General features: G+C 38.7%; 1 protein-coding gene across 2 annotated transcripts in view; it reads left to right on the forward strand.

Moving 5' to 3' along the window:
* PARD3B (par-3 family cell polarity regulator beta) overlaps window positions 1-21,352 on the forward strand; it is a 431,776-nt gene that overhangs the window by 28,691 nt on the left and 381,733 nt on the right. The gene's annotated exons all lie outside the window — the stretch shown is intronic.

Genomic DNA, 21,352 nt, shown 5'->3' on the forward strand with positions numbered 1-21,352 from the left:
AGGGGTCTAACAGTTGATTTGGGACAACCTTTTCAAGCAGTTCTGTTTATTTTCATACAGCAATAAAAATAGAGTGATGAAGGAATGTGAGTTTTGCAAGACATCTTTTTTTATGCCACTTAAAATATCTTTTATAATCTTTTTTGCTTAGAGTTAAGTTTTTGAGAATCATTCAAATGTCATGGTTGAATATGTGTGACAAAATAAACAGACAAGTCCTGTGATGACAAGAACAGCTGCCTCAACTGTGTTAAATTTTCAGGAGGAGTTCCTGCGATTTACTGCTGAAAGTCTAAGCAGGCCAGTTACTAATTTTAAAAGCTGTGAGTCTCTAACTTTTCAATTCAAACAAGATAGATGTCCTTTCTGGGTAGAGAAGTAGCTGCAAAGAAGCCCCTTCTAATTTTTCTTTTGTAGTTATCAAGAAAACTTAGTTTGGGGAAACTAGTTGGTGACTTATTTCAGCATAGAGGAGGAGGGATATAACTTATAATACTTTGAGGTTTTTTTTTTTCCTTCCTAAAATTGAAGAAGAAATAATTATAGTGATTTGAAACTGAAGATCCAAATATAGGATATGCCCGTACTTTCAGACAAATAGCTTTGTCTATTTATAGTACCATATGCTTGGTGACTTAAAAAATAATTTTGTTTATTGCAAACAGAAATGCTAGTTTTGTATGCTGTTGATTCTTCAGTGACTTAATACAAAGTGCAACATTTTGCTTACGATTAATGGGATGCTCAGTTTTCCAAGGTTTCTCAGTACCTTGGAAAGTTGTCTAAGGTGTAATTAGTGTCATTTTACGGTGTTTTGTGTGGGAACTCTTAAAAAACAATGGAGCTCTGTTTGATATATGTGCTTTTTATCAAACTTGTGTTTAACATCTTTATTGATGATCTAGATGAGGGGATCGAGTGCACCCTCAAAGTTTGCAGATGACACCAAGTTGGGTGGGAGTGTTGATTGGCTCGAGGGTAGGGAGGCTCTGCAGAGAGACCTGGACAGGCTGGAGCGATGGGCTAAGGCCAACTGTAGGAGTTTCAATAAGGCCAAATGCCGGGTGCTGCACGTCAGCCACAACAACCCCCAGCAGCGCTACAGGCTTGGGGAGGAGTGGCTGGAGAGCTGCCAGTCAGAGAGGGACTTGGGGGTGTTGATTAACAGCTGGCTGAACATGAGCCAGCAGTGTGCCCAGGTGGCCAAGAAGGCCAGTGGTATCCTGGCTTGCATCAGAAATAGCGTGGCCAGCAGGGACAGGGAAGTGGTCTTACCCCTGTACTCGGCACTGGTGAGGCCGCACCTCGATTACTGTGTTCAGTTTTGGGCCCCTCACTACAAAAAGGACATTGAATGACTCGAGTGTGTCCAGAGAAGGGCAGCGAAGCTGGTGAAGGGTCTGGAGCACATGTCGTATGTGGAGCGGCTGAGGGAACTGGGGTTGTTTAGTCTGGAGAAGAGGAGGCTGAGGGGAGACCTCATCGCCCTCTACAACTACCTGAAGTAATAAGCGATAGAACAAGAGGGAATGGCCTCAAGTTGCACCAGGGAAGGTTTAGACTGGATATTAGGAAGCATTTCTTTACAGAACGGGTTGTTAGACGTTGGAATGGGCTGCCCAGGGCAGTGGTGGAGTCCCCATCCCTGGAGGTGTTTAAGAGTCGGGTTGACATAGCGCTGAGGGATCTGGTGTAGTTGGGAACTGCCAGTGTTAGGTTAATGGTTGGACTGGATGAGCTTCAAGGTCTTTTCCAACCTAGACAATTCTGTGATTCTGTGTTTCTTGCTTGTCCATATTTACTGAAAAAATACTTAAAGCACCCTAAGACTGGTTTACAGTAGCATTTGGAGACTAAAGATTGGGTTCTGAGGAGTGACACAGCTGTATGTAAAGGATAAGACCATAAGCATAAGGTGTCATAAAATGAGATGTCACATCAAAGGGAAATGTGTTACTGGTCTCATCAATTAATAAAAATTAACACGTCCACCCAGTATTTCCTCTTTTTGAAGTACTGATACAGGAACACTTATGCAAATATGAGCAGTAGTTTGCAGAATATTTGATATACCATCCAGCTTTTAACTTGTTGCCAAAGCCTTTGCTATACTTTAAAGGGTGTCACAGGTTGAGAACACGTTGCTGATGGAAGTTCACACACGGACGTAGGTTTAGGCATCTTCTGTTTTAACAGTGCAACGTGGGACTTGGTAGTTCTGAGGCTGCCTTGAGGAAGAAGTACTGGAAAACTGGGATCTTACTTGCTGAAGTGGTTGGGGTGGTTTAGGTATACAGCAAACTCCTCAATTTTCTTCCTGTGATGTTTCAATTAGACGTGAGGCATCACTGCCATCTTTTCTTCAGAAGGCCTTGGTAAAACAGTGGTAAGACTTACTGAACAGCAGCAGCTGCAGTGACAGATCAGTTTTTTTGATTAAACTAGGGGAGAATCATGTGAGGGGACTGCTGTTTGAGAGATTGAAGTATTCTTCCATTTGTGAGTGGAATTGGGCCATAGCATGTGTAAGGAGTTGTCCATACTACCTACTTACAAGGTTTCTTACGATCTGATAAGAACCAGCCCAATAAAAGGCCTACAAATATTTTATATCATTTTAGTGTGGCCTATTAGCCTTTGAGCCTTCACCAGTGCTATTCCACACTAAGAATATGGCTAGAAGATGTTTAAGCTTTGCAAGAAGGGGAGGAGCTATTTGGATCTAATTGACCTGATATCTAATTTGGTATTTAAAGTCCCTAAATAGATGAAAGAATTTTTGGTACATTTATCTGTGCATTGATTCTCTTTGGTTTGATTATATGCATGTGTGATAAATGAATAAGCCACAGCTTTGTTGCTTCCTTGTCATCCTTTCCTATGCATCCAAGCCAGTAATGCAGCCTCCTATGAAATCAGTTGCTTTGTGTAAAAATAAGTGTTGCACTTAACCTCAGTGCCTTTAACCAAAGGTGTGTTTGGCATTGCAGACCATCAAGCTCTTATTCAGTGGCAGAGGAAAGTAGGTGATTCTTTTTTAAGGGTTAATCTGCTCTAGATTGTACTTTGATAGGAGTAAATTAGCACAGTTCCTTCAAAGGAAAACGTGCTTGCTAATCTATTGAAATTCTTTCACTGTGACAACAAAACAGTGAATTGGAGAGAGCTATCAGATATAATTTTTTCGGAATTTCAAAAGCTTTTGACAGTCCTTAACAATAGAATGTTAAGGAGGCACAGCTACTCATGAGGTAAGCAGCAAGTGCTGCCCTGGGTCAATAAATGATGGAGGGGAAACAAAAAGATGGGAGTAAATGGTCAGTTTCCAACACTGTGAAATGATGGCACTGGGATGCATAATGCACGTTACTGGGAGTGGCAATGTTTTTGAGCTCTGCTTATTTTAACTTTGTGGTTTCCTTTTGAATTCAAAACAAATCAAAATTCAGCAAATAGGCAGTACAGTGGATGATATTAATTGCTGTCAACTCCACAGTTTTGCATGTTGTAACGGGTGACTTGTTCTATTTGCATATAAAACAGGTCTAAATTAGTATTATATTTGCTTGGTAACATGTGTCGTGTGAAAATACTTTGGAAATTCTTCATGGTGAGAGCCCCTCTTGCTAGTGCTGCCTCAGCAGTAATCTGTGGTCTGAATTGGATGTCAAAGCTAGTGTTGAATAGTTTTAAGATAGTTTGTTTTCACTGAGTTAGCTAGCAAGTGGTTCATGTCCTGATTACTCTGAATGATGGATCTAATTAATTAAAAACCCCAAACTTTGTCATTGGAATAAAAACATGCTATTTAAATTGTCTGCTTTTAACGTGTTGAAGCTGTAAATGGAGTCCTCTTTGTACGCTGTTCTTAACAGATTTCTATCTCGTGAAATTACTTTTTTCCTTGAGGAAAAAAATGCCCTAAGAAAATTTCTACTGTGCAAAAGATGAGTACAAAATATTTACATTCATATCATTGTGAACACTGAGCCTGTGCTTGACACATGTCTTAAGTGCATAAACTTGATGTACCCGTCTAGGTTTCCCTCTGATTTTTATATGGAGTCATGTTTTCAAATACTCACAAACACCTGGGGAGACTAAAAAGATGTAATGAAGCTGTAAGTTAAAACTTGCTTAGCTTATAGGAAAAGTTTAAACTGTTAATAACTTCCTAGATCAGAACAGTTCTGCTCTCTGAATACATACAAAAGTCTACAGGGAATATACCATTTCTGTTTAACCTGACATACGTGTTTTGACAGGATCAAATACAAGCAAAACATGCTTACCAGTATGCTTTTATCAGCAGAACCCTTCTGAAGTAGGGGATGATGGTCTGCTGATACAGGGCTGGGTTTTTGTGTGTTTGGGGTTTTTTGGTAAGACTATGCTTGCAAGGGCAGTATTGCAGTATCTACAACTTGGCCAACAAAACTGTTGAATGTTTATGTAAAGATAACATTTTCTGGTCAGTGCTGCTGGCAAAAGATCTAGGCTTGTCATCCTAGAAGGTGGTGCAGGTGTGACCTCTCCATAGGCTTGTTTGTTAGCAGTTCCACTTCTTTAAGTATATGGTGTGGGTGTTCTGTGGGGTTTTCAGGGGTTTTTAGGAGTGGGAGGAAAAAAAATAGTGTGTGATTATAGTGGGTGTTGAGCTGATACTGAAATATCAGGATGCCAATATAGTCTTAGAAATAGTTTTTGCTTGGATATCTCCTTTGTTAAATATAGGTGACTTGTGTTTTTTAACAGCAGCAGAAGCTTTTGAAGGACACAAAGCAACATCAATGAAATGCTGAAACAGTGACAGTTTTGTAGGGACTGTAACTGTAATTTAAGTGTTTCTAATGGTGATATCAAGTAAACAGTATGAATTAAGTGTAGTTCAGATACTTTTTTGGCTAAGCATTTAATGAAATATTAAGTAGAAAAATCAATGAATTTATCCCTTCTCAGTTCACTACCAGCAGAAATGCAATATTGAGAAAACATGTCCCCTGGAAGGTCTCCAAATGCTAGAGAAATCGTCTGCTGGCTGTTCAGAATGGTTACAGGGCCCATGCATGCTCCTGATAAGCTGAAGATCTGGTAAAATTGTTTTTGTAGAGGATGCTAAGTAACTCTTAAACCTTACTTCAGATGGAGTTCTTTGCAGGTAGCTTTAGTTTCAGTGACAGCATTGTGTGAGGCTGATTTGGAGAAGTTGTTTCAGCAAAATGACAAAAACATTTGGATTCAGAAGTGGATATAAACTTCAAGATTGATGTAATTGTACAAAGGAAATACCTGTCGGGTACTTGGAGAGGTATGTATTCTGTCAGTGGATTCTGAACTTTTCCTTTGTTTCCAGGCAGGTTTAGTCACTGGGAGTGTTGACTGGCTGCATACAGCACTGAAACAGCAGTTATTTTCTGACCTGGGTTTGACTCTGTAGACCTTCAGGGTTGTCATTCTGTGAAAGTCATGACACGCTCTAATGTGCAGTGTGTATTTAAATTAAGTTATATTGAAGTAATTCCACCTTTGAACAGTTTCTGTTCCCTCCAACCATCGAATTCCTTATGAAATAGAGAAGGAAATCAGAACTAATGTAACCTCTAGGTAAGTGTAAAAGGCGTATCTGAAGGGTATGAGGTGATAAGGAAAATGATTTCTACAAGCAGGGGGAAAAATGTTAAAATGAAGTCAAAATAACAAGGCAAGTGGGACAGAAGTATCTCAATAGTTTAAAAAATAAATAAAGGGCTGTGGAATTCAGAGAGGATTTATCTTGATGGGGAGTTACAGCATTGCTGCTTTAAAAGCTTCCCCTGAAAATCAGTGGCAGAGGCCTTGATCCTGGCTTGTTTAAATTATCTTCAATGGGTCAGCAGAGCTTGAAAATGTCACGCTTTACAGATCTTTTTGTCATATGGCTTGATTCTCAAATATATGATCCATGCAAGTAATGCATACTTAAGTTAGAGAAATGTGGTTCAAACTCCAGACTTCTGTGTAATTGAGCTTTGTAGTATTTTCTCTAGGGTTTTGTAACTTTCTGATAACTGAAATGCAGAAGAGGTGTGTTTTTTTTATATTCTTCAGTTCATTGTACAGCAGTATGTTACACTTGTTTGGGAAAAACAAAGCAAGATATATAAGACTTAGTTACAGCTGTGAATTTTTACCTGTTGAAGTATATGCTGTAGTGTTTTTTTATGTAGACTGCTCTGCAGGTTGTTGCATATTAGTCAGCTTTTCCCTGGAGAAGTTTAAAAAAAAAAAAAAAATCCCTTTGATATAAAGAATAAGCACGTAAGAGAGATGTCTCGTAGCACAGAAAGCAATTTAAGTATGTTAGTTTTGTATAATGTGGAGGTAACATTTTAAATGTGCAGTGGACACAGAATAGTTCAAGTTGGTTTATTGTAACTTGCGTGCTCTGTATCTTTCATAAAATCTTCACCAAAAAAGACATTAATCAAAGAAAGGAAAACCCAACTTTTTTTTTCTTTGTAAGCTGGTAAAAGTTGCTCTGGACTAGGGTTTTGACACTCAAATGTGCTATGACATTTAGTTGATTAATACCATGGCCAAGTTACTGTTTTAATGTGTGTTCTTTTACTGACTGTTAAACTGGTTGCAGCAAATACATGCTTCAGACTTTTGATACTTGGTGCTTCTGGCACAGTCTTGGTTATGCTTCTGTAAGTTTGAATGCCTTGTTTGAGAGAACTGTTGTCTAGAGGCAGACAATTTTTAGGTTTAGTTCCTTGGTGCTAATGAAGTAAAATGGGGATTAGTAGATTAAAAAGCCTGGTGTGTTCAAGATGGGAAACATGAAGGTGCAGAAATTTGGCAAAACTGGTGTGTTAGGGCTGTTGTTCTTTGACTTGGTTTTAATGTTTTTTTTTCTAAGTATAATTTTCAGGATGTGGTTAGTATCTGTGCCAGAATATATGTAGATATTTGTCTCTGACTCTTGCTGCTTCTGGTTTTGCATTCATATTTTGTGGTTTCGGTAATGAGATGCTACAGATGAGCAAAAATATTAATGTTTGATTAGTAAAAAAGATAACTAATAATTCATTCTTTCAAACCCTAAATTGGTAAAAATTAAAATGGATTTAACTTTTATTCCGAATAACGTGTTTACAACCTCCAAAAGCATGATACATTGTTCTTCTCTTTATTATATTTAGAGCATTCTGTTTTCCCTTGTATTTGTAATAGGTTTCAGTTGTAATTTCCCATAATCAAAGTTATTGGGATATGAAATTGTTACTGCTGACAATATTTGTTTACTTAAATATTCATAGCTAGTTCTGGGCGATGAAGATACAAAGACAAAACACTACTATGAGTGAAACCTCTGTGTAACTTCTGTTCTATCAAGAGTCCCAGTATTAAGTATTCTTCATGTGTCTGATAATTAGCTATGCATTGTGTGTCTACAAGGAAGGGAAGTATTAGAAAGGGCATATTTTCAATACTATCGTTATCCTTTTCAACACTTTAAAATATGGAGATATGAGACACAAGAAAATTTCAGATCAAAATGGAGTATCTATCCTTTTGCATTGACTGTGATGACACTTCTCATCTTGAGTCACAGGCTTTTGAACTCGTTCAAAAGGACAGTGCCAATGCTTGCTAAAAACTTTTGTTGAGTTTATGCTTTACCTGTAGTTCAGAAACAAACAAAAACAGGCATTGGAGATGGGGGACACTCTTATGGAAGAACTGCTTACCTTGATTTGCTGGCCCTTTGATGAACCAAGGTGGAGTTTTGCTTTTGCTGTTGATGAAATAGTATGCAAGCTGGTCAAACTGCAGCCTATTTTAAAAAATATGTTTTCACACTTTTCAGGAAGAAAAGATTTTATGCCATTTTGAGCCAGTGCTTGTTTAGGAAACAGATGTCTGATTTCACTCTTGTGTAGTAGGGTATGCTGTGAGCCACCATATATATATATATATATAAAAGGATATTTTGATAGGAGTTAGGCTGTTTATTTTTGAATTGGGATCTGAACTGTGAGGGGGGGGTGGGGTGGGGAATCACTGTCATTAGTACTTACTAAGCAACACTTTATTTCAGTAATGCAGTTTCTTTTAGAATACAGATTATGAAGCTCTGCATTTTTATGAAATTTGTTTTAATTTCTTTCTGCAGAGGTGCCATGCATTATTCAAGATTATAAAATGATTTGGATTTCAGGAGCATTTGGATTTGCTGATGAGGATTTCAAGCTGTGTAATTATGAAACTGTATGCACATAGGTTGGAAGTTCAGAACTCATTAGCGTAATCATTAAAATAACCATTTTTTAAAGTGTGGTATTACATTCCGGGGTGTGCAATTACACTATCATGTGCTTCTGGTTACTGGAAACATTCTTGTAATAAACTTAGGTCTAGCAATGTGCTTCAAGAGAAGTTCATAGCTTTAAGAACAGACACCTGGTCAAATGTTGCTTAGCTTATTAAAGAAATTCCAGTTTTATAGCTTGAAATCTATAACACAGTGCCTGTATGCATAAATTAGCTTCCTATTTAGCCTAGAAAAAATTACAAGCTTTTACATATTTAGTGCTGTATAATGTAATTTTCTTAAAATATATATAGTCTTGGAACATATTGCAAGGGTTACTTATTTCAGCTCTACCTACTTTAAAAGTAAAAATGTGGTTATAGAGGTTCTTACCAGATGGACTCCAAACTTTTAGTTTTTCCACTGTAATGTTTGTGTTCGAACATTCTGAACTGTGAACTCTTTCTCTGAACATTTGTAACCACCAGAGTTTTCCGTTTGTGATAAGTATTTAATTACTTTTCTTCAAATTAAAAAAAATAAATTAACTGTGACAGTGGATCTGTGATGCTAATAAAATTCCTGATAGTTTTGGAATAAGATTGCCTATTTAAATATTAAAAGGGGGATTTTGGAGTTAAAATCCTTTTTATGTAAGATAAATGCAAACCTGAAACTTGTGCTTTTCTAATTTGATTTCCTGTTGATCCCTCTATTATCTGATTTGTATTTTGGCATTTAAAAAAAAGAGTATTAAAAACATACAGCAGGCAGAAAGTTTGGGACCTGGGTCATGTGGGTTTTGGGGAGTATTCAGCTGTACAACTGTAACACTTTCAACCTGAAAATGTATTTTGTCACCTGGGTACTAAGTGCTGTAGCTAATTGGTGGTCTGACAACTGAAGCTGTTTGAGTTTCTGTTCCTTAAACAGTGAGAGGGATGGAGGGAGGGAGGTCATTCTAAGTGCATCTGGTCACAAGTGGTGGGCTGAATGGACATTCAGATGTCCTCAGGAAAAGGAGCTTAATCTCTCTTTGTGTAAGCATGACCTGGTGGAAGATGCTTATTCCTTCTTCATGATTTTTGTAACAAGTACTTGGAATTCTGTATTCACATGTTGATGCTTAAGTGCATGTAAGCACACACATGTTAATATTTACCAAGAGAGTGATATGCATTGTGGAAATAATGTAACCTTGTTGTGGAAAGATAATTTGGTGGGTTGTCTTGCTATAAACTAAGCTGAGCTCTTAAATACTTCCTCATAGGGGTTTATTTATAATACGCCTTGGAGACTGAGAGAGTTGGGGTTGTTAACCTGGAGGAGAGAAGGCTTTGGGGAGGGAGACCTTATTGTGGCCTATCGGTACTTAAAGGGGCCTTATGAGAAAGATGGGGACAAACTTTGTGGTAGGGCCTCTTGTGGTAGGACAAGGGGTAATGGCTTTAAACTAAAAGAGGGTAGATTTAGACTAGATATAAGGAATAAATTTTTTCCAGGGAGGGTGGTGAAACACTGGAACAGGTTGCCCAGAGAGGTGGTAGATGCCTCATCCCTGGAAACATTCAAGGTCAGGTTGGACGGGGCTCTGAGCAGCCTGACGTAGCTGCAGATATCCCTGCTCATTGCAGGGGGGTTGGACAAGATGACCTTTAAAGGTCCCTTCCCGCCCAAACCATTCTGTGATTCTGTGATTATTATTTTGCTTGTTCTATTTAGATTGCAAGTGGATGGAGGAAGGGGCTTTTTGTTCTGTTTTCCAGTTAGGGCTCCAAAGACTACCTCAATGCAAGGAATTGTAAGTGCCTCCTGTGGTATACCTTGTTGTGTAAGACAGTGGTGAAGGAGGTGAGGTGTTGTGTTGGTATTTCGTTCCTTTTCAGAAGCGACTGTGTTCTGGCCCAAGGAATTGGAGCAGGTCCTGGTACTGTTCTGGGAAACTGTTTCAGTGTAGTGAGCTTGCGTTATTTTTGACAGGTACAGTTCTGTTCTTCTAATTCCTGTGGCTCTTCCCTCCAGAAAGCTGAAGCTTGTTTAAAGCTTTGAAATACTGGTAGAAATGTCTCTTACATTTCAGAAGTTGCAAACAGTTTGGGATTTGTGTTTCAGAACTGTCCTGTTGTAACGGGGATATTGTAATGGTGTGCTAGTGAGATAAGCTAATACCATTGCTATTGTGAAAGCAAATCCCTCCTAAAAGATTAAACCCAAACCAAATGTAACGCAATTCTTGTGTGGAGGTTTGAGACATCAACCCTTATTTTATTTAAGGTCCAATTGACATGTTTGAGGAAGATAACATGTAAATTGCCGTTAGAAATGCACACATAACCCGCTTATGTGCCAGCTTCCTGGTATATGCAATATGGAGCCTAACAGAAAGCCCACCCTAGTCTGACTTCAAAAGGTTGGGAAGGGCACTGGCTCTGTACTGCAGCTGAGGAGCTGAAGCATAGTAGACTTCTACTGAAAGTGCCGAGTAAGTGCGAGCTAGTGCCTGCTTTGTGGGGTGGAGAGGCTGATGTGTGCACAAGGCTGTAGGGATGGAGACGGCCCTGTCCTTTGATATACTTATCATACAGTAAATATCTTTTGAGAATGTGTATGAATAAGAGAACACGCCTTCATCTTTTGGGGAGCTTAGAAGTCTCTTCTGCAAAGAACCAGAAGGCCGAGTGTGTTCCTAAGCTGTTTACCAGTCTTATGCGGAGCGGCTGAGGGAAGAGGGGTTGTTAGTGTGGAGACAGGGAGGCTGAGGGGAGACCTAATCGCTCTCTGCAGCTACCTGAAAGGAGGTTGTAGTGAGGTGGGTGTGGGTCTCTTCTCCCAAGTGACAAGTGATGGAACAAGAGGAAAAGGCCTCAGGTTGTGCCAGGGGAGGTTTAGATTGGATATTCGGAAAAATGTCTTCACCGAAAGGGTTGTCAAGCATTGGAACAGTCTGCCCGGGGCAGTGGTGGAGTCGCCATCCCTGGAGGTATTTAAAAGACCTGTTGACATGGCCATTGGGAACATGGTTTAGTGGTGGACTTGGCAGTATTAGGTTAATGGTTGGACTCAATGATCTTAAAGGTCTTTTCCAACCTAAGGGATTCTATAAATCTTTTCAGTATTAGTGCTTTTGTGTTGTTCATTCTGTTGTTATTCTCCAAAGATGGCATTAATATCAAAATTAAGTTACAGTAATTTGAAGACTCAAGTATTGAGGGCTTTTAGTTTTCTTCCCTTTCTTCAAAGACAGATGGAACAATAGATCAACAACTCAAAAAATAAATCTTTTATTCACAATTACACATTTGAGGGTCAAGATACAATGCCGCTTCTATGTAGTTAAAGTTCAGCTAATTAGCCAAATAAAAATGAAGTTTAAAAAAACCCCTTAAATATGCATTCAGGAAAATGTTACAAGAAATGACATCTGGGAATAAGTAATGTATCTGGAAAAAATGGAATAATGTTAAAATATTCTGAACTTGCTAGCATGAGAATATATTTGCTTTGCTGCTGCCTTCTACAAGCCCTTGACTGAATCCATTCAATGCTGGCTCCACGTGCACTGGTTCCTCTCTGTTTTTTGTTTTTGTTGGTGTTTCTTTTTGTTTGGGTTTTTTTTTGTGGTGTTTTTTCTTTAATTCAGATTAATCTGTTAGAGCTGTTTTCTTGCAGTTATAGTGCTAGTAGTCTGATTCTTGCTCTTTTACCCTAAACTCTATGCAGATATTTAATTGTACCCTTGTTTTTAAAGATTTCTTCCTTGTTAGAAAATAAGCCAGGTAATCCAGAAGTCAAAGCTGAGGAAGAATAGCTGACAGTAAGAAGGGGAAGCTGAGTGACACAGGAATTGATAATTGACTTTTCTTGTTTATTGGTCATTTTGCACAGTAGCTACTAGGGATGCTTGAGAGGCAGAGGTAAGAAAAACTCTTTTAAAAAATATAACCTTTGAGGGTACTTATGTCCCGAAGTGTATAAAGGCTATCTTAATTTCAGCTTTGTGTGGTAAATCTTACTAAACACAAAGGGGTGCCAGACACTTCAAGTTCACTTTTGCTGTTGAATAGAGTAAAATGCTTCTTATAGTATATCCATATCTCTGAATGTCTTCATTTTTTCTTCATTTTTTTGCCCAAACTCTTATTTTCTAGTGGAAGAGCTGTCTATCCATATAACTGAAAGTGGCTCTTTGAAAGAAGGAAATTCATCCAAATTTTCCTTGGGTTTGAAGGGTTTGCAGCTTTCAGGATTTCATGTTATCTGTAAATAAGAGGGATTCTGCAAATCACTTGGACTGGAGAATCAACTTGGGATACCTGAATCTGAAGGAACACTGAAATTTATCTGTTGCTAGGACCATTTTGGACGAGTATGAAAGAAGTGGTGTGAAGAGCAAAGGAGATTTTAAACAATGATTTTCAGAGTGCACTTGCCTGTGCTAAGGGCAGGGGCTGCAGTGGAGAAGGAAGCATCCTGTCTCAGAAACAGCTGGTGCAGTAGTTGACAGCCAGAGTTCCCAGTGAGGACACACTTTCTCCGTATCAGAAGTGTGGGTTTGTGGAGGAAGACTAGGCTGTGCACTGCAAGTGCAGCTGTGGACTTCACTGCTCTCTGCTGTTACCTTAGGTCAGGCTCTGGGGCCAGAGACCAGCTGCAGCAGAGAACTGCAGACTTCTGAGAGGTTGTCTGGTACTGTTCCTTCTTTGGTAGGGAATGCTAGAAGTGGATAAGAAAAATTAGGGCTTGCAGGCTGCTTCTAGGTTGTTCACTCAATTTCACCCTGAATTTCTGTGCCAGAAGAAACTGTAGGATAAAAATGTCTGGTAAAGAAATGCTTAATAACTGCAGTTGAATCTTGGGAAATAAAAAATAACCTTTACTTCCCATATGTTTAAAACAAATTTATCTTACAGTAGAAAAATGACAAGGAATGTCAATTGCAAAGAATATAGGGGAAAGGGTAATTCTAAAAAATTATTTTTTAAAATTAGTGAAGTTGACATGTACACTTCAGCTTGATTGGAGGCTTCATTTGTAGATGCTTTTTCTGTTGCATGACTTGAAAATTGACTTGAAAACAAGCAATAGTCAAAACTTAAGATAAAAATGCATGAAAAACTAGTCAATAAAGTATGCACATGTGTATTATGTGGCTTCCTAGAATGTCATGAAAATAGTCCGTGGCTTTATACCACTGTTTTTGTGTTTTTTCATGTGGTGTGTGATTTCTTACTAATTAAAAGTAGCTAGTTTTAAATCTATGGGGTTTTTTTGTTACTGTCCTTTTAACAAAATAATTTCTTGTCTTCCTTGAATTTTCAAATAAAATGAGAGCTAACTTTGAACTTAAGTTCTACTCTTATATGATTATTTAGCAGGCTACAGTAATTATAGAAATTAGTGTGTTTTTTAAGAAAACTATACTTTTCCCAGTGCATTTTTAACTTTAAGGTATAATTCTCAAGAGGATAATAAAATACACTGTGGTGGATCGTGCAATCAAGTTAATGCAATCAAGTTGCTAATAATTTTCTTGGAAGAACCTCCATTAGAGAAGACTCACTCTTCTTCTACTGAAGAAATGTCCTCATTTGCTGTTAATTGAGGTCCTAAGCTTAAACTGCTAGGTTTAGCTTGACCCAGGTCATGTTAGTGTCACTTTCAAGTTCTGATTGCTTGCCTTCCCGGGACTGCACAGAGATTACTGACTGATAAGAAATCAAAGAACTGAATTTCAGAGTACTGAGATTTTCCTGATCTTAATGTTTTACATGTTTAAAATCTGAGGATTCTTTCATATGGTGCTAATGCATTTTATATTAACACTTCTGAAAAGTTTTTCTTAGATGCCATGTTTTTTCTTACATCGTTTTATGTTCAGCCTTCAAGGAAGGTTTTCTCAAACTTTCACTTATATCTAATAGTCAGTCAAAGCTGTAAGGAAAAAACCTGTATGATCAAGAAGTTCCTGCAGGTCAGTACAGAATAATGATAGTGAGATGAACAAACAATACAGCAACAGGAACTATGTGTCTTAAGATACTTTACTGTACCTTTGCAACATTGAAGATAAACTGCTGAAGATAGGAATGAAATGTACAATGTGAGGAGCTTTGATCACCATGTGTGGTGTATTTAGTTTCAAGTTATCAGATCTATATGGAGCTAAAACTACCCACTGGCTTTATTTATAATCCTTGTATAGAACAGTAGTTCTTATTTCTGGCCCCCTTCCCCTCAAACTGGTTCTAGTAACTGATGTATAAAGGGGTGAAGAATTTTAATTTCTCCTTTTAGATGATGGCTTCTATAGCGTTATTCTGTATGGTGTGTTATTCTGCATGGTAGCAGCATTCACTTAATGGCAATTCAAGTAACACCTTCATAGCTAGAATTCTGTTGAGTCTTGTGTATAAACACAAAGTGGAAAAGTAAATTCATTTGGAGACAGAGGCAGTTAATCTGAGAAATCAAATATGAAGTGCACTTCAGAAAAGTTTTTTTCTTTTTTCCCTTCTGAAAGGTTTTTTTTTTTTGATTTTGTGAAGATGAAAGCCTACGAACATATGGCATTTTTGTGTTCAGAATCCCTTCTTCAGAAACCTTCCCTGTTCCTTCCAGCCCTCACGAAGCTGGCTTGAGATACAGCAAAGGACTTGTAGCAATATATGGTCTCTTTACTGTCTTATGTGAGTGAGTCACATTCCCATTTCCCTATAACCATTTTAGAATGCTGTCCTGGTCATCCCATGTGAAAGAGAAGACAGCAGCAGTTGTATACAGCTGTGCTTATGTAGCCTGGTCAGTTGTCTGTGTCTCTGGAAAAGGGGTTTTTACTTCAGTGTATGAAGGCTCTGCTTCCAGTAGGGCCACTAAAAGATACTGAATGTTTCTTTGGCTTAGCTTTGCTTTGGCTGTTGTTTCCTGGCAGCCTTGAGCCAGCCTAAGTGTGCATTTGCTTTCAAGAGAGATAGTGTTGTCTCTCTCCACCTAATCCTCCTGCTCTTGCCCTTTGAACTGTACAGGAACTGATCTGACACAAACATAAAACTGTTTTTACCCAGAACAGTTTCCCAAAGTACTTCCTTTTGTGAGCTCTGTGCCTGCCAAAAGAGGTGAGAAGCAGCAGTTTTTCTGGGTAGGGGAAAGGTGGTGCTGCTAATGTTCATGAAGTGGTCAAGCTACTGTGGTACATAAGGAGCTGAGGCTCCTGTTCTTTGCTTGCAACCGCTACAGGAAGAAGATTAGTTTCAAATTGTGTTACTAGGCAATAATACACCAGAATGGGATGAAAAATGTCCCCGGGGAACTGGGACCCTCTGTCACTCCTTTTACTGCACTGCTTTGTTGAACTGGGCCATCCTTGCTGTAGTAGCTTACAAGTTTCAGAGATTTTGCTGCCATTTCAGAGTCTAATTTTTATCACTGTCCTCTGTTCAAAGAAATTCCAGTAAATGGCAGGGAGTATGTGAATTAATAATCATTACATGTTCAATACGATTTCCAAGAACTGTCCTATGTCACTTCATGCACCTTACTACTATGGGATATTATTTTTGTACCAAGCTTGCTGGTGTTGGAGTCCTTTCTGCTCCCCTGGGAGAAGGTGCCTGTTGGACAGCTCCTCTTGTCCTGCCTCACAGGTATGGCTCTTAAATGAGGTTTTAGGATAGGTGTATGGAGTTTTTTCTTTTTAAAATTTATATACTGCTTCATCTAAATGCAGATTGGCAACCAGCAAGAAGACAGAAGTACTGCAGAAGAGTTGGTTTCCACCTCCTTGTTCAAAAAAAAGTAGTGCAGAAAGGATTATGGTGCAACATAAATGGTTTTGTAGCTATGCTGATTAGCTGTGCTGCTTCAAAGTTTAGAAAACTTGATGATTGGCCACATACAGGAGAGGAAAACCTGATAATTGCAGCATTTGGAACCCCAGCTTTTCTTCATTAAAACTAATGAGGATATGAATAATTCTACAGTTTGGAGGTTTTAAAAGTAGTATAAAAGCTGGAAATAGAGATTACAGGCTGACTGAAAAGAGTATCATTGTGCTGTGATCAATGGCTGTTTCAAAAAACAAAACTGTACATACCTGTCAGCAGGCACTGGGACAGTTACATCAAAAGGTTCAGAATGATCTGGGTCATTATAAACATTAGTTATAAGGTGTTTGTGGGTTCCTTGCTTGTCTGCTTTAATTAACTAACATTCTGGTAGTAGAACAGGGCTCGAAAGTTAATGTTCACAAATGTTGTAGCAGACATACCTGGCTGGTAACCTCATAGCAGAAGAGGGGAGGTGAGGATGACTATGTCTAGCTTCCTGGCAGCCAAAGCATGGCACAAAATTTAGTCCTAGATGTACTCCTGTGTCCTCGTATTAATACAGATAGAAACATATGCTGTGAAACTCTTTTGGAAATCCAAGTGAGAAGTGTTTTTTCTGGCTTATTTATTACTTTGAAAGTAAAAATTAGTAAAAAGGGGTAATTCAGTCCCTTTTGAAACTGTCCCAAATGTGTAAAGCATGTGAATAAATGCTTCCAACTATTCCTTTTTCTGTTGGCTGTTTAATTAGTAACAGTAGCCAGTCTGTGGAGGATAGCTGAGAATATAAACATACCTTTAAATATCTTCAAATCATATAAGGTAGAATTGAGGAAAAATAACAAACAGCATCTGAAGTATCTTTATCTTAACATTTGATTGCACTGTAAACAGTGGGTGTTACTGGGACTTCCAGTACTTGGCTTTTTCCCCAGTATGTTCCTTACTCTTCAGAAACAAAAAAAACCCCCCACAACCCAGAACTGTACTGTGAATACATTATAAGCACTATCATAGTTGCCTGGTGAATGTATTCTGCAGTATGATTTCAAGTAGTGGAAAATAGTTTTATCCAGTTAGTGGAAGACACATTATTGACTGGATCGGATACAAAGAAAATTGAACAATCTGTTAAAGGTGATGATCTGTTTGTTTTTAATATATTGTTCTGAAAGTGCAAACATTTGAAAACTTAGATTGCTTATCTCCCAAGAAAAACAATAGCATCTTTTAGCCTTCTGTGATCATCATGTGCTGTTGCTCATTGTGCCTAATTGTCAGGACTGCATGTTTCCCTTCCCGTTTGACCTAGCTTTCATGCCTTCTTTTTAATTTATCTTTATCTTCTTATCTCAATTGCTAGATAAGATCTTCTGAATCAGTTGAACTGGTTTGTTTAAAAAGCTATCAAACAAAAAAAACCCAGCTGCAGATGCACTTAGATATTTAAAAAACCGTGACAAAAAAACAAACACTTGTCCCAAGCAATTGAAACCTGTCAAAGAAATATGCAGCTGTTCTTAACAGTGTTTTATTTTTTAAGCTGTGAGGTTTCAGACAGCCTTAATAGTTGGCAGTACTGTGACTTCCGCTTGCTAACCAGCTAGTGGATAGTCTAGAGTAGATAGACTGCTAGAAGTAATTCCACTTGATAGAAGGTGTAATTTTAAAACTCTTAAGGAAATACATTTAGATCTGGAATGATCATCTTCATATGTGTAAATCAGAAAGACTAGATTTAATGTGTAACTGGGAATTGATGCTTTTCAGTTTAAGGAAGCAGTAATGCTAATATACTACAGTATGACCTGACAGCCTGATATGGTGAACCCTGGGGTCTTGATCAGAATTAGACCTGTAGTTCTAATGGGGACCACTTACAAGCCAGGCTAGATACTGCTCATTCTGGTGCATACCTGAACTTCTGTACTTTCTATGTGGGGAAAAAAGTATTCTTACTACTGTACTTTTTATAGGAAGTTAGTAACTGCAGAACTTTGCCTTGTGTGGAGAGGGTAGTGAGTGGAATATCCATACTATTTAGGGATGAAAGCAGGTCTTTTCTTTTTCTCTTAGTTGTTCTTGGATTAGGCAGAGGAATGTAAGGTTTTTCTCATGAGGGATGACTCAGGATTTGAAAAGTGATTGGCATAGGTGCAGACAGTATCAGATCTCTTGACCGTCTTAAAAAAAAAAAAAAAAAAAGAATAAAAACCTCACAAACAAACAAACAAAAACCCAAACAACAAAACCTAAACAGCAAACCAACCAACTGAAAAAATCAGACAAGCTTCATTTTTGTCTGTAGTTAGAAACCAACCTATGGACTGATAAAATACAACTGGCTTTCCCAATGTTCTGTCTCCCCACCAAATTACTGATTCCTGAACTGTCTTCCTCTAGCCCTGTCTAGTCTCTCCTCTGGCCCTGACTAGTCTTGCCTCTTGCTGGCTTTGTTGTTACATCTGTGGTTTTAGAGCTCTTAATTTCTGGAGAGAGAAGAAACCCAAACCAACAACAAAAAACCCCAACAAAAACCCCAAACCACTGCTGCAGTATGTAAGTAGTAGTAGCAGCACATATTCAGTTGGCCTAAGGAACAATGGTTTGTAGATTTTTGAATTATTTTAGTGTGTTCATCTCTGCATTATAATGTTATAAGCCTGAGAACTTGCTTTCTAATTTCCAACTCCCCCTACACGCCCCCTGCCCCCCCCTTCAGTATTCTGTATACAAGTACCAGGCAAGTACCAATTCCCATTTGGAAAAGGATGTGTTAATCTGGGCAAAGGACAGGTTACTGTCACTTTTCAAAACGGGTTACTTAAGCTTGACACTAGATACATTCGAACCTTTCAGCGTTGATTCTTGCTTGATAAGCAAGTGTTGTCTAAATTTTTGTTCTGAGAAAATAAGTTTGTTAATGTCATCAGCTCTGAACTTTTGGAGAAGCTGAATGGGTTAAACTCCTTGGATCACTCACTGGAAGGCTTCCCTCCGCTCTGGCCTGCAGCATTTTCTGTTTCTTCATTCTCTGTGTGTGTGCATACAGACTTATCCCTAATTAAGAACTGTATGCATTTATACTTGTATTTATTTTACTAACACTATAAATTATATTAATTGAATCATATAGCTACTACTTTCTGCTCTTTTATGCAGCTAAAGGCTAAAAGATTAGATGGTCCTTACGATATGAACTACTAGCATGGGGAAGCTGTAGTCTTTTTGACTGGTCTGTTACCATGCTAAATCCCTTCGAATCACTCTTTCCAGAGAACTCCCAAATGTGCAAACCACATTCCTTATTCCTATTTATTTTTTTCATGTTAATTCCCTTGTTTCCAGCTGCTGTCTTGCCAGGAAAAATAGATACAGGATAATTGATTGGATGAACATATTGCAGACAAGACAATTTCTTTAATAAAGTCTAACACAAAGTCTGAGAGGCTCTGTTGAGAGTGGCAAACAACTGCTTATCCAAGCTGAGATTGCCAAGTTTTGGAGGAGTGCTTTATTTTGGCAAAGTACTAGAGCACATAAGGAACATCTTAAATATCTTTTTTTTTGGCACTTCACAAACAACAGATTTATTAACCCTTGTCACCTGTGCTTTATGGAAGACTGTAGGTGTAGAGCTGCAAGAGGCAGACAGTATTTGAAAATGGCCACAGCCAGTTCAGAAGTGTTTGTAATAGTGAAATTTACTGTGCCTCGAGAAGTTCAGCCACAAATACAGGTGCAGGGCTATGGGTCTGCATGCCAGAGTCTTCTTCCATTACGCATGGGGGCACTGCTGATAGTAAAGGGAGGCACCAGGTTCATGTTCTGCTAACAGGTGTTAAATAGGTATTATACACTGACTCTCAGCTGGGAAGTGTGCATCTTCATGTGTTTGTGTTCTTGCTGGTAGTGCTTTCCAGAGATTTGTTTCTGACTTTGGAAACTTGGCAGTGTAATCGGTATGTGCTCAAGGAATAATGGTAGATCTAAACATCAGCTATCATTTGCTCTGGAGTGGCCAAGTTGCTGACCTTGTAAACCAGGGAGCAAAATCTCCATAGGACAGAAGCCACAAGACAGATAGTATGCCTTGCAAAAAGCTGAGGAGAGAGGAGTAGTTTACAGGTAGGAGAAGGTGTAGGAGCCACTGCTTTATAGACTTCAGTTACCTGGCCAAACAGTGGGCTTTTAACTTGCTCCCAAGGGAGGTTGACTTCAGGAGCAAGCCAACTGGAGCTTTCACACCTTTAGCCTAGAGAATCAAATTATCTGGTGGTGTGGTAAGCCATGCTGTTTGAATCTCTGAAGCCAATACAAGTAAGTAATATGCTGTTAAATGGCTTGTGCAAAGGATCTGAATGATTTCATGGAGCTGTGTTTGAGTCTCCCCCCACCCCAGCCTGCCCCTGCCTTCTGTATCTGTTACACAGAGGTGCCATGGAGATTGCAATGCCTGGTGCCGCTGGGACACTGAATCTCTTTTCATTATCACCTTTACCGCAGAGGGATTCTCTCCTTTATCTGCCTCCTCCCCGAGACCAGCAGATCCCCGGCGTGGGTGTGGGCAGTACCGCTTATTATTACTGGGTCTCCAGCTGTTCTCCCTGTCACTGGGCAGCATACAGTGGGACCTGTTGTTGGTAATAGCATGGTACTGGTGGCAAGGTTGTAAATCTGAAGTCAGAGTACGGAGTACTATGTACTATTGGTCTATCATTGTAAATCTTTGAACTACATCAGGTCTGCTGCTGATTATGTGATCAAGTCCTCTTGTAAAAAGTGTGTGTGTAGGGTCTGGCAAGGCTTGTACTGCTGCTTTGTGTGTCTTATGGATGGCTTGGGTCATCATTTCTTTTCCAGCTGGTTGCTGCTCCCTTGTTCTCTCCTCCTCTCCTTTGTAACCTGGTGTGTGGCGTTTGGGTGCTAGTGAAATAATTCTTTTTGCCCCCTTCAGTCATTAGCTCAGTCTGTTAGTGATAATATAGTTCTTCTGGCAGAAGCACGGTGCATTGTATCTTAAAATGGTTTTGTACGTGTAGTGTATCCAAAAATAAATTTTTATTAAAGAAGGCTTGAAAACCAAGTTAAGTGGTAGAATAATAATCAGCATGTTGAATGCACTGACATTTTAAGCAACTAAATGTTTTCAGGAGAAAAAAGAGAAACTATTGTTTTGGAGTCATCTAGCACTTTTTAGTATTTCTAATGGCTAGTGTTTAGTTAGCTTGCT

Source organism: Strix aluco, chromosome 6, assembly GCF_031877795.1.
Source record: "Strix aluco isolate bStrAlu1 chromosome 6, bStrAlu1.hap1, whole genome shotgun sequence".
Classification (NCBI taxonomy): Eukaryota; Metazoa; Chordata; class Aves; order Strigiformes; family Strigidae; genus Strix; species Strix aluco.